The following is a 14,016-nucleotide window of genomic DNA, read 5'->3' on the forward strand; positions in this document are numbered from 1 at the left end:
GAGGCGGGAGTTGGCTATGATAGATTGGGGAACGTTACTTAAAGGGTTGACAGTGGATAGGCAATGGCTAGCATTTAAAGAGGGCATGGATGAATTACAACAATTGTTCATTCCGGTCTGTGCAAAAGTAAAACAGGAAGGGTGGCTCAACTGTGGCTTACAAAAGAAATTAAGGAAAGTATTAGATCCAAGGAGGAGAAATATAAAATGGTCAGAACAAGCAGCAAACCTGAAGATTGTGAGCAGTTTGGAATTTAGCAGAGGAGGACAAAAGGATTGATTAAGAAGGGGGAAATAGAGTATGAGAGTAAGCTAGCAGAGAACATAAAAACTAACTGTAAAAGCTTCTATAGATATGTGTAGAGAGAAAGATTAGTGAAGACAAATGTGGGTCGATTACAGTCAGAAACGGGGGAATTTATAATGGGGAACAAAGAAATGGCAGACCAATTAAAAACATACTTTGGTTCTGTCTTCACAAAGGAGGATACAAATTACCTCCCGGCAATGTTGGGGAACATAGGGTCTAATGAGAAGGAGGAACTGTATGAAATCAGTATTAGTAGGGAATGTTTGGGAAATTGATGGGATTGAAGGCCGATAAATCCCCAGGGCCTGATAATCTACATCCCAGAGTACTTAAGGAGGTGGCCCTTGAAATAGCAGATGCATTTCTGGTCTTTTTTCAAAATTCTATCGACTCTGGAACAGTTCCAATGGATTGGACGGTAGTTAAAGTAACTCCACTATTTAAAAAAAGAGGCAGAAAGAAAACAGCGAATTATATACCGGTTAGCCTGACATCAGTCGTGGGCAAAATGCTGGAGTCCATTATAAAAGATGTAATAGCAGAGTGCAATAATAACTCGTCTCCACTCCTAGTATTTCTAAATCCCACACATTCACTATAATGTGAACAATTATTTCCTGTTGTGTCTCTCTCAGATTTGTAAACTTCACTGTATTGGAGTGAGGTGACATCTAATGGCGGGAAGCAAGAACTGCAATCAAGCAGCAGAAACACCACAGTCTGTCAGGGTGAAAGAAACATTGCAATGTGAGGAAACAGCGAAGTGGTTTGATTGGGTAGATGGAGACATGATGCCACTTGTGGTGGTGTCTGAAGCAAAGGCCAGAAATACAAAATTGTCATTAATAAAAGAAATGAGGAATTCATGAAAAATGTAGTAACGTAGTGAATGGTTAGAATGTGAATTGAACAGAAAGTGAGATTGGATGGACAGAAGCAGTCTGAAAGGATGGCTGAAACAAAAGATGAGTGCCCTGAAACGTTAACTGTGTTTCTCTCAGCACAGATGCTGCCAGAGCTGCTGAACATTTCCAGCACTTTCTGTTTGTATTTCAGCATTTGCAGGATGTTGCTTTGATCTGAAAAAAAAAATGGATGATTGGCTGGGGGGTAACAGTGAAATTCCACAGCAGCTAAAGAAACTTGACTGGTCAGTGGCTCGTTGGTCTCGGGGTATGATTCTTGCGTAGGGAATGTGGTTGATTAACATGCAAGAAATCCAGGGTTCTAATCCCAGATGAGCCTTGGCCTGCTGGCATTTTTAGATTAAGGTTATATATTGGTTTCAGCCTTGCAGAAGGTGGAATTGACTTCCATGCGGAGCTGGCTTGAGGACCAGACTACTTGATTCAAAGAGCTTGTCGACAAAATTGTAATTAACTAAATGTACAGATAGCCAAGTGGGAATATAAAGTTGTTGCAGTAATTGAGACCTGACTCCAAAAACAACAGGACTGGGTTCTGGACTGGAATGGAATGGAATTCTTCAGTGTTTCTGTTGTTTGGCTTGCATTGACTCTTCGATTTTCTTGTTTTTCACTTTGTCGATGCCTTTGAATAATTGTGGATCCTTCTTCAGGGTGTCTTCTTTCACCAGGTAGTTCTGACCTCTGATGATGTTGATTGTAATCAGCTTCAACTCGCTGATAGTTTTGGAAGTGAGCAGATTTCCTTTGCTTGAGTCTACAACATGGAACTCAGTCTGACATGTGGACCCATGGGAGGATTTGAATGCCATCCCTGCGTTGGAGTTGCATCCATCCAATAAGAGACCGAGTAGAAGTGACAGTTCTGTCAGTCGAATATGAGACTTTTAATGGCAGGGTTGTGAGTTTGAGTGCCATTCTGTTTTTCCCTTTTGTAAGGCTTCATGAGCAGAGAGTACAGGGAGTGTTTGAAATGAGCAAGTCTCGCTTTGATTCAGGACTCTTACCTCTCAGCAGCATCTCACTATGAAAGATTGTATTTGATCTCATTTCATTCTCAGCTCGGGGTCTGTGCGGCTCAGTGGCACCTCTGGCTGTCTCCCGCTTCACAATCCATCAGTACTGAGAAAGCAATGGGGAATATTACTCACATGTTGTGTTCTTTAATTTTTTGGAAAACTTGAATGTATGTATTTTCTTCCAAAACAAGGACACCAAGCCATTGTTAATGTAGGGCTGAAATAGCTCAGTTGGGAGAGCGTCAGACTGAAAATCTATAAGTCCCTGCTTCAATCCCGGGTTTCAGCAATTTTGCTTCCTTATGCGTTCCTTGCCTTGGTTCTGATTTCCCGGTTGCACAATTTACTTTGAAATTATTTACCAAGCACCAGTGGATTGAATTTGAGAAACAACACAGAGTCATTTACAGCACAGAAGGTGGTCGTTTGGCCTATCACGTCCATGCTGGCTCTCCCCGGAGCAATCTAGTCAGTTCCACTCACCAGCTCGATCCCTTTCCTACTGCAAGTTTCTTTCCTTCAAGTATCCATCCAATTTCCTTTTCAAATCATTGATTGTCTTTGCTTCCACCACACTCGTGGGCCAAGTCATTACCACCCACAGCAAAAGAAAGTTCCACCTCATCAAGGATGGGAAATACTTACATCTTCTATATTTGCTTATTCTCTATTTCTATGAGAATAGACTGGCAGTCAACATGAAAGGAAACCCAAAAATCTTCGAGCAGCATGTAAATGATAAGTGGGTAGTAAGAGGTTGAGTCGGGCCTATTAGGGACAAAAAGGATAATATAAGCTTAGAGGTGCAGGGCAATGATAATGTACTTAATGAGTACTTTGTATCAGTGATCACTAAGGAAGTGGAATTTGACAAAATATCAGTCGAAGTGAAGAGAGTAGAGTCAATGGAGAGGGTACAAATTGAGAGAGGGAGGTACTAAAAAGGCTGGCTGTGCTTAGGGTAGATAAATCACCTGGTCTGGATGGCTGGCATCCCAGGTTGCGAAAGGAAATGCGGCTGCAGATAATGGAAGAGTTTGCCATAATCTTCCAATCTTCCCTGGATACGGGGGAGGTGCCAGGAGTAAACAGTGGCAAATGCGACGCCCTTATTCAAGAAAGGGTGTAAGGACAGTCCGGCTAACTACAGGCTAGTTAGATTAACAGCAGCGGCGGGTAAGGTTTTAGAAAGAATAATCAGGGTAAAAACTCAACAGTCACTTGGAGAGGTTTGAGTTAATTAAGTAGAGTGAGCATGGATTTATAAATGGGAGTTCATGCTTGACTAATCGAACTGCATTTTTTGATGAGCTAACAGAGCAGCTTGCAAAAGGGAATGCAGTGGATGTTGTTTATATGGATTTTAAGGAATCGTTTGACAAGGTACCAGATAAAAGTGGGGTTTACAAAATTGAGGTTCGTGGTATAGGAGGGTCAGTGTCCAATTGGATAGAAAATTGGTTTAAGGACAGAAAACAGGGAGTCTTATTAAATGATTCTTTGTCAGACTGGAGGATAGTCGACAGTGGTGTTCCCCAAGGGTCAGTGCTAGAACCACTGCTTTTTTTGCTAAAGATAAATGACTTGGATCTTGGAATATTGAGTAAAATCTCAAAATATCCCGATGACAACAAACTTGGAGGAGTGGCAAACAGTGAGGATGATCTGAACTGCCTGCAACAGGACAATGATAGGCTAGCAGAATGGGCAGATAGGTGGCAGATGGAATTTAATAGTGACAAGTGTGAGGTGATGTATTTTGGCATAAGGAATAGGGAGAGGCAATACTTACTTAATGGCACAGTTCTAAAGTGTGTGTTGGAATAGAGGGACTTGGGGTTCATGTGCATCAATCTTTGAAGGTGGCAAGACATATTGCGAGAGTGGTTAGCAAAGCATATGGGATCTTGGGCTTGAAAAAAAGAGGCATTGAGTACAAAGCAGGGAAGTTATGCTGAACCATTATAAAGCTCTGGTTGGGCCCCAGTTGGAGTGTTGCTTCCAGTTTTGCTTACCACACTTAAGAAAGAATGTGAGCGTCCTTGAGAGGATGCAGAGGAAATTCACCAGAATGGATCCAGGGATGGAGGATTTTAGTTACAAGGTTAGGTTGGAAAAGCTAGGGTTGTTCTGCCTGTATCAAAGGAGAGTGAGGGGAGAATTGATAGATGTGTTTTCGGCTATGACAGTTTTAAATAAGTTGGCAAGGAAACATTGCTCCCGTTAACTATTGGTACAAGGACTAGGGGACACAGATTGAAGGTTTTGGACAGGAGGTACAGGGGGAATGTGCGCAAGAACTTTCTTACACTGATTGGTGATGATCTACAACTCGCTGCCCACGAGGGCGGTGGAAATGGAGACAATAGAGGATTACAAAAGGAATTTGAATGGGCACTTGAAGGAAATAATTTTACAGGGCTATGGGGATCGAGCAGACAAGTAATAACTCGTCTCCACTCCTAGTATTTCTAAATCCCACACATTCACTATAATGTGAACAATTATTTCCTGTTGTGTCTCTCTCAGATTTGTAAACTTCACTGTATTGGAGTGAAGTGACACCTACTGGCAAGAAACAAGAACTGCCGTGATGAGATCAGCCATGATTGTATTGAATGGCAGAGCAGGCTCGAGTGGCTGACTTGCCGACTCCGGCTCCTCGTTCTTATGTTCATAGAATCATACAGCACAGAAGGAGGCCATTCGGCCCCATTGTGCCTCTGCTGACTCTCTGACAAAAAGATGCAATTAGTCCAACCCCCTGCCTATTTCCCCGTAATCCTGGAGAATTTCACTTTGAAATATTTGTCCAATTCCTTTATGAAAGTTTTAATTGAATCTGTTTCCACCACCCTGTCAGACAATTCATTCCAAATCCGAATCAGTTACTGGGTAAAAAGATCTCTCCTCACCTCCCCTTGACATTTTTGGCCAATTATTTTAAATCTGTGTCCTCTGGTTACTGACCCCCAGGACAGTGGAAACAGTTTCTCCCTCTCTACCCTATGAAAATCCTTCATGATTCTGAACACCTCTATTAAATCTTCCCTTAACCTTCTCTACTCTGAGGAGAACAATCCCAGCTTCACCAGCCTGTCCAGAGAACTGACACCCCTCATCTCTGGTATCATTCTAGTAAATCTCCTCTGAACTGTCTCAGAAGCTTTGATGTCCTTTCTAAAGCCTGGTGCCCCGAACTGGACACATTACTCGAGCTGAGATCGAGCCAGCGACGCCCACATCCCACGAACGAATAAAAAAACGCTCCCGAACCAGTCCCCAATTCTTAAGCATTTATCGACGCTCCCTGCCCAGTCCCCAAATCTTATTCATTTAGAAACGCTCCCTGCCCAGTCTCCAACTCTTATTCAATTATAGACACTCCCTGCCCAGTCCCCAATTCTTATCCATTTACAGACGCTTCCTGACCAGTACCCAAATCTTATTCATTTGGAGACGCTCCCTGCCCAGTCCCCAATTCTTATCCATTTACAGACGCTTCCTGACCAGTACCCAAATCTTATTCATTTGGAGACGCTCCCTGCCCAGTCCCCAATTCTTATCCATTTACAGACGCTCCCTGACCAGTACCCAAATTTTATTCATTTAGAGACGCTCCCTGCCCAGTCCCCAATTCTTATCCATTTATGTACGCCGTTTCGGGAAGCCTCACCGGGAAAAGCTTCACCACCGCCATCCGCAGGGATACAGATGGGATTGTTCCATCTTATTGTGGCCCTGAGGCCCTGCTCCAGCTGTGTGAGCCCGCAAAGTCTTCTCGCACTTTGTGAATATCCCGCTCCAACTCCGAACCCGCAGCTCTTGCTGCTGACAAAGCTCTCTTCCGCGCCTGCGCGCCCCGCTCCTGTCACAGATAGGGCGGATTCTAGGCCGCTGAGCATTCTGGGTATCACACCTGTCATTAATGCTATTCTTTCAGCTGAAAGGTTTTATTACGTACATTTCATGTCCTGGAATCGTCGTGAGTGTTTTCTTTTGCACCTGTCAGTGCCTGGGAGGATAGAGTCAGCTTCACTTTGTAGCCATGAGTTTCTGGTGTGAGAAAGTGGTGTTTAACTCAGTATATTTCAGTTTTTGGTCTGTGACTGTGGGTATTATTCAGTACTTGTTTGTTTCTGCTATTGCTCTGTGAGTTTCACCACATATCTTTCAACAACTTGTATGTGAGCATCAGCTTTTGTCTATATCTATCAGTTTCTGAGAAGTGAGAAAGGGTTTGATTCTATCCCTATCAGTTTCTGTTACATGCATGTGTCTTTAATCTGCACCTCCTCTGAGTGTGTCTTCGTCTCTGTACTTGTAGGTGAATATGTGTTTTGCTTTGTATCTCTCAGTCTTTGAAGTGTGAGCCTGGGTTTGTACCTAATTTCCTTTGTACCTTGCAGTTGGGATATGAAAGAAAGATTTTTACACGTTACCTGCCAACTGCTGCTACGTGACTGTGGGTTTCACACTGTATCTGTCAATTTCTTGTCTGGTAATGCGAAGTTTACAGTGTACCTGTCAGTTTCTTGTATGTGAGTGTTGATTTCACTCTGAAAAGAATCATAGATCATAGAATAGTTACAGAACAAAAGGAAGCCATTCAGCTCATTGTGCTTGTGCTGCTTCTGTGCACGAGCAACTCAGCTCATGCCACAGACTCATGTATTCCATGAAAACATGCAATTTTTCCACTTCAGATAATTATCTTATACCATTTTGAAAGCCATGGTTGAATCAGCCTCCATCACACTCTCAAGCAGTGCATATCAGATCTTAACCACTCGCTGTGCAAAAGAAGTTTTTCCTCATGTTGCCTTTGGTTCTTTTGCCATTCACCTTAAATCGGTGTCCTCAGGTTACAGAGCCGTGAATAATATTCCCCATTGCTTTCTCAGCACTGATGGATTGTGAAGTAGGAGACAGCCAGAAGTCCCACAGAGCCGCACTGACCCCGAGCTGGGAAAGAAATGAGATGAAGTTCAATCTTTCACAGCGAGATGCTGCAGAGAGATAAGAGTCCCGAATCAAAGTGAGACTTTCTCATACTTTTGCTGAATTTCATTTCAAACACTCCTTGTACTCTCTGCTAATGAAGCCTTAAAAAAGGGAAAAACAAATTGGCACTCAAACTCACCACCCTGAAATTAAAAGTTTAATGTTTGACTGACTGAACTGTCACTTCTACTCGGTCTCTTATTGGATGGATGCAACTGTATTCTCCAACGCAGGGGTGGCATTCAAATCCTCCCATGGGTCCACATGTCAGACTGAGTTCCATGTTGTAGACTCAAGCAAAGGAAATCTGTTCAGTTCCAAAACTATCAGCGAAATTGAAGCTCATTACAATCAACATCATCAGAGGTCAGAACAACCTGGTGAAAGAAGACACCCTGAAGAAGGATCCATAATTATTCAAAGGCATCGACAAAGTGAAAAACAAGAAAATCGATGAGTCAATGCAAGCCAAACAACAGAAACACTGAAGAATTCCATTCCATTCCAGTCCAGAACCCAGTCCTGTTGTTTTTGGAGTCAGGTCACAATTACTGCAACAACTTTATATTCCCACTTGGCTATCTGTACATTTAGTTAATCAAGCTCTTTGAATCCAGCTCTCTGGTCCTCAAGCACGCTCCATATGGAAATCAATTCCGCCTTCTGCAAGGCTGAAACCAATCAATGACCTTAAACTAAAAATGCCAAAGAAGAAGGACTTGTCCAGGATTTGAACCCTGGATCTCTCACACATTAATTCATCACTCACCCTAAGCAAGAATCATACCCCTAGATCAACATGCCACTTCCTTTTAGCTCCTGTGGTATTTCACTGGCAGCCAAAGCCGACCATCCATTTTTTTTTTCAGAGCAAAGCAACATCTTGCAAATTCTGAAATAAAAACAGAAAGTGTTGGAAATGTTCAGAAACTCTGGCAGCATCTGTGGAGAGAGAAACAGAGTTCACCTTTCAGGGCGTTTACCTTTTGTTTGAGCCATCCTTTCACACTGCTTCTGTCCACCCAATCTCACTTTCTATTTTATCTAGATTCCACCCACTCACTACCTAAATACATTTATCATGAATTCCTCATATCTTTTAATAATGACAATTTTATATTTCTGGCCTTTGCTTTGGACTCCACCACAAGTGGAATCATGCCTCAATCAACCCAATCAAACCCATTCACTATTTCCTCACATTGCAATGTTTCTTTCACCCTGACAGACGATGGAATTTCTGCTGCTTGATTGCAGTTCTTGCTTCCTGCCAGTAGACGTCACCTCACTCCAGTGCAGTGAAGGTGACAAATCTGAGAGCACACAACAAGAAGTAATTGTTCACGTTGTTCATTGTTCAGTGAACAGGTCCCTCTATTCCTGCAAACTCTTTAGAACTGTGCCATTAAGTATATATTGCCTCTCCCTATTCCTTCTGCTAAAATGCATCACCTCACACTAGTCACTATTAAAATCCATCTGCACCTGTCTGCCCATTCTGCTAGCCTATCACTGTCTTGTTGCAGGTGGTTCATTTCATCCTCACTGTTTGCCACTTCCCCAAGTTTGGTGTTATCGGCATATTTTGAGATTCTACTCTATATTCCAAGATCCAAGTCATTTATCCGTCGCAAGTAAAAAGCAGTGGTTCCAGCAGTGACCCTTGGGGAACAGCACTGTCGACAACCTTCCAGTCTGAGAATGAATCATTTATTACGACTTGCTGTTTTCTGTCCTTAAGCCAATTTTCTATCCAATTGGACACTGACCCTCCTATTCCATGAACCTCAATGTTGTTAATCACCCTTTTATGTGTCGTTTCTTAAAATCCATATAAACAACATCCACTGCATGCCCTTCATAAACCTTCTCTGTTAGTTCATCAAAAAATGCAGTTAGATTAGTCAAGCATGAACTCCCATTTATAAATCCATGCTCACTCTCCTTAATTAACTCAAACCTCTGCAAGTGACTGTTGATTTTTTCCCTGATTGTTCTTTCTGAAACCTTACCCACCACTGCTGTTATTCTAACTGGCCTGTAGTTAGCCGGACTGTCCTTACACCCTTTCTTGAATAAGGGTGTCACATTTGCAACTGTTTAATCCTCTGACACCTCCCCCGTATTCAGGGAAGATTGGAAGATTATAGAAAGCCTTTCTGTTATCTGCATCCACATTTCCTTTCGCAATCTGGGATGAAAGCCATCCGGACCAGGTAATTTATCTTCCTGAAGCATAACCAGCCTTTTTAGTACCTCCCTCTCTCAATTTGTACCCTCTCCATTGCCTCTACACTCTCCACTTCTACTGATATTTTGTCAAATTCCACTTCCTTAGTGATCATTGATACAAGGTACTTATTAACTAGATTAACATTGCCCTGCAGCTCTAAGTATATATTACCATCTTGGTCCCTAATGGGGCCCAATTCACCGCTGACTACCTGCTTATTATTTATATACTGCTCAAAGATTTTTGGGTTCCCTTTCATATTGACTGCCATTCTATTCTCGTAGAGATAGAGAATAAGCTAAATATAGAAGATATAAATATTTCCCATCCTTGGGTGAGGTGGAATTTTTTTATGCTGTGAGTGGTAATGTCCTGACCCACGAGTGTGGTGGAAGTAGAGACAATCAATGATTTGAAAAGGAAATTGGATAGATACCTGAAGCAAAGGAACTTGCAGGAGGAAAGGGATCGAGCAGGTGAGTGGAACTGAGCAGCTGGCTCCGATAATTGCTGCAGTCACTGCGATCCCCCTTAATTTTGTACAAGGTGACAATGTTTGCATCACGCATGTTTTGAGCCCTTGTTGAGCTCGACTTTGGAGGGCTCACTGTCCAGTTCCTCCATGACAGGGAAGTCTGGAATGGCACTGAGAGCTACTTCAATGACAATGTTCTCCGTTATGTAGAATTCAAGGTAATGCTCCACTCACCTTTCCATCTGCTTGTTAGGTTCAGTGATGATCACCCCTCTCTTTGTCTTCAAAAGGTGCTGATTTAGTTACTACTGGGCCCATTGCTTTCTTAATTCCTTCATACATCCCTCTAGCATCCCCGGATTCATCAGCAGAGTTTTAACCAGTATTGATTGGTGCAGTGCCGAGCAGTCTGCAGAGACTTGTTTCTGGCAGCTCTGAGAGCATTTAGATGTTGTTTGCTGGGGACCTGTTTGTAGTTCATGAGGGCTCTCCTCTTAGTTACAGTAACTGACTCCATTTCAGTCCAATAAGCCTCAAACCAGTCAGCATTCCTCCCATCTCTTTTCCTATACACAGTGAGTGCAGAGTTATTGATGGTGGTGTGCAGATGATTCCACTTTGACACTGCACTGAGGCCTTGGGCATTGTTGTCTGAAAGAGCCTGATCAAGGATGTTTAGGAACTCCTGGGTCCTTTCTGGATCAGTGGTTCGGCAAGTGTTGATCAGGAGACGAGCTTTCATCATGGATGGATGAAGCTTCCTTGGCTGAAGCCTGACCTTGTTACACACTGGGGAGTGGTCAGTGTCACAGTAGGCGCTGTGATAGCTGCGAGTGATGAGGACACTGCTGAGGGTGTTATGTCTGGTGAAGATAAGGTCTAGCTGGTGCCAATGGCATGATCTCGGATGTCTCCAGGACACCTTGTAGCACAGCTTGACCTGGAAGTAGCTGTTCATCACACAGAATCCATGGTGACAGCATAGCTCCAGCAACCTCTGTCCATTTTCGTTCATCTTGCCAATCCCCTGGTGCCCTATGCACATTGGCAAAGCTGTGTAGTCAGTATCCAAGCTTGTGTTGAAGTCTCCTAGAAGGTACAGTCCCTCAGTGCTGGGAATTCTACTGATGGCAGTGTCAAGTGTCACATAGAATTGATCCTTGACATCTGGGGTGGAGGTGAGTGTCGGGACATAGATGCACATGAGATTAACTGGGCCCACACTTGTTGACCAGTGAAGAGTAAGAAGTCTCTCTGAGCCCACTGTGGGTGGTTCACTCATCTCAAGTGGCGTGTATTTTACTGTGAAACCCACTCCATGCTCACGAGTTGCCTCTTGGGCTTTCCCCTGCCAGAAGAAGGTGTAGTGTTTCTCTTTGAGGGATCCACTTTGAACGAGTCTAGTTTCTTGCAGCACAGCAATGTCCACATTGAGCCTTGTGACTTCCTTGTCCATCACAGCTGTCTTGTGTGTGTCATCAACCTGCAGAAGGTTGTCGGTAAGGCCAGGACACATGGTCCTTACATTCCAGCTTGTGATGCGAAGGACTGGTGTCTTCTTTGTTGAGTTTGTTTTTCTTGGTGCAAAGATTATCAATCCGTCTGTTCAGAGATGACTCTCTAAGCTCCAAGCACATATTGAAGCAAGCAGGTCGTGCAGGACAGCACCTAACTGACTGGGGGCTGCCCAGCTTGGAGTGAATGGTAGCTATCCAATGAGACACAAAGAGCTCTCCCACTGTCCGAAGTAACCCCTGGCGCTCATACTCTGCACCAATTGAATGAGAGCTTATAATCAGTAACTGTTTATTCCCGGGTTGTGCTCATGTTTAACCAAGAAGCTGGAGTGTCCTCTCTGGGGCACAGGCCTGGGCAAACAGTATGGAGACCCTGAGCATCAGGACCCCCTCTCAGCATTGCTCGTATTGTCCAAAGGAAAGGAAAAACCAGTACTGTTTGTCACCAGCTCTGCTGTCGGAGTTGCTGGAAAACTGCCTGATAAGCCTCCAGGACTCCACTCCGGATTTACTGTCCAGGTGTACTGCCTCAGCCTTCTTATTTATTTATTTAGAGATACAGTACTGAAACAGGTCCTTCCAGCCCACCGAGTCTGTACCGACCATCAACCACCCATTTATACTAATCCTACATTAATCCCATATTCCTACCACATCCCCTCAATTCCCCTACCACCTACCTACACTAGGGGCAATTTACAATGGCCAATTTACTTATCAACCTGCAAGTCTTTGGCTGTGGGAGGAAACCAGAGCACCCGGCAGAAACCCACGCAGTCACAGGGAGAACTTGTAAACTCTGCACAGGCAGTACCTAGAATCGAACGCGGGTCACTAGAGGTGTGAGGCTGCGGTGCTAACCACTGCGCCACTGTGTCTTCTCGAGACACCCCTTGAGAAGTGAGACTTTTTGCCCAGAGATGGGGCTCTGTTTCTTGGCATCAGGATGGAACCACATACCAGTGGGCCTGTATGACATGCACAAGGATATCACACACTGCCCCATCTCTGGTACAGATCAGAGTCAGACACTGAACAGATTGCAACCCACAAGGACATCACAACCTTCCCGCTCTCTGGGACAGGTCAGTGTGATACACCAAACAAACAGCACCCCACAGGGACCTCATAAATGCCACGTCCCTGTGACAGATCAAGGTCAGACACTGCAAATATTGCAACCACAGGAATGTCACAAATTGCCCCATCCCTCGGACAGCTCGGGGTCTGACATTGAACATATTGCAACAAGGACATCACTGTATAACTCCCTCCATTTTGAAAAACAAGCATTCACCCTACTTTTTACCCTGCAGCCAATTTTGGATCCACTCTGCCACTGCCTCTTTAATCCCATCTGCTTGAATTTTGTTAGCAAGTCATAGAGAGATGCAAAACTGAAACAGACCATCCGGCCCACTGAGTCTGTGCTGACCAACCACCACCCTTTTATAGTAATCCTACACCATAATCCCATATTCCCTACCACATCCCCACCATTCTCTTACCTACACTAGGAGCAATTTACAACAGCCAATTTACCTATCAACCTGCAGTCTTTGCTTGTGGGAGGAAACCAGAGCACCCAGCAGAAACACACACAGTCACAGGGAGAACTTGCAAACTCTGCACAGGCAGTACCCAGAACTGAACCTGTGTTGCGAGATCTGTGAGGTTGCAGTGCCAACCACTGTGCCATTGTGCTGCCCCAAGTCTAGTTTATGGTATCTTTTCAAACAGAATTTTGATGTCCAGACACGTACCATTAACCTCACCACCCTCGTCAACTCTCTCTGAAACTTCATCAAAGAAATTAATTCATTAATTATTTCAGACACAATCTTCTGTTAACCAAACTGTACTGGCTGTCATTTATTAGCCCATGTTCTACCAAGTGACAGTTAATTTCCTCCTGGATAATTGTCTCTAAAAGTTTCCCCACCACCGACATTAGACTAATTGGTCTGTAGTTCCTGGGTTTATCTCTCTTTTTAAACAGGGCTGTAATATTCACAACCCTTGCAGACTTATCTTTCAGTTCTGGAAAGTCTATTGCGGACAATCACTTTGGGCATGACTTTAACCAATTAAAGCAACAGCATACTTGATTAATAAGTCCAGAACTTTTATTGAGAGTAAAATAGTACTTAATAATTGAAAGTAAAATTATACTTAACAAACTTGGGGAATATAAATTTACATCTCTGGGGACTGGTCGAGCTTGGTCTCAGAGTGTCACGGTCCTCTTTGTCCAGTCTAGATCCCTCATCAGGTGGAGAACTTGTTCGATGATCTGAGCCTTTACCCCTGAGATCTTCTAGTGTTCCTGCACACTGAAACCTTACAAGATCCCTACTTTTAACCCCTGGATGGCCATCACACCACCATGTAAAATAATAATTGGTCCTAGCTGTTGCTAGGTACATTTAATTAGTTCTTAATATTGTCTTCCACCAACAGTCACCTGTCCTCAGAATCTCAGATATGAGTACAATGGAGTGGTTTCACACTGTCTCCCAATCTGATCTGAAA

The sequence above is a fragment of the Heterodontus francisci genome, chromosome 28 (genome assembly GCF_036365525.1).
Source record: "Heterodontus francisci isolate sHetFra1 chromosome 28, sHetFra1.hap1, whole genome shotgun sequence".
In the NCBI taxonomy this organism is placed as follows: Eukaryota; Metazoa; Chordata; class Chondrichthyes; order Heterodontiformes; family Heterodontidae; genus Heterodontus; species Heterodontus francisci.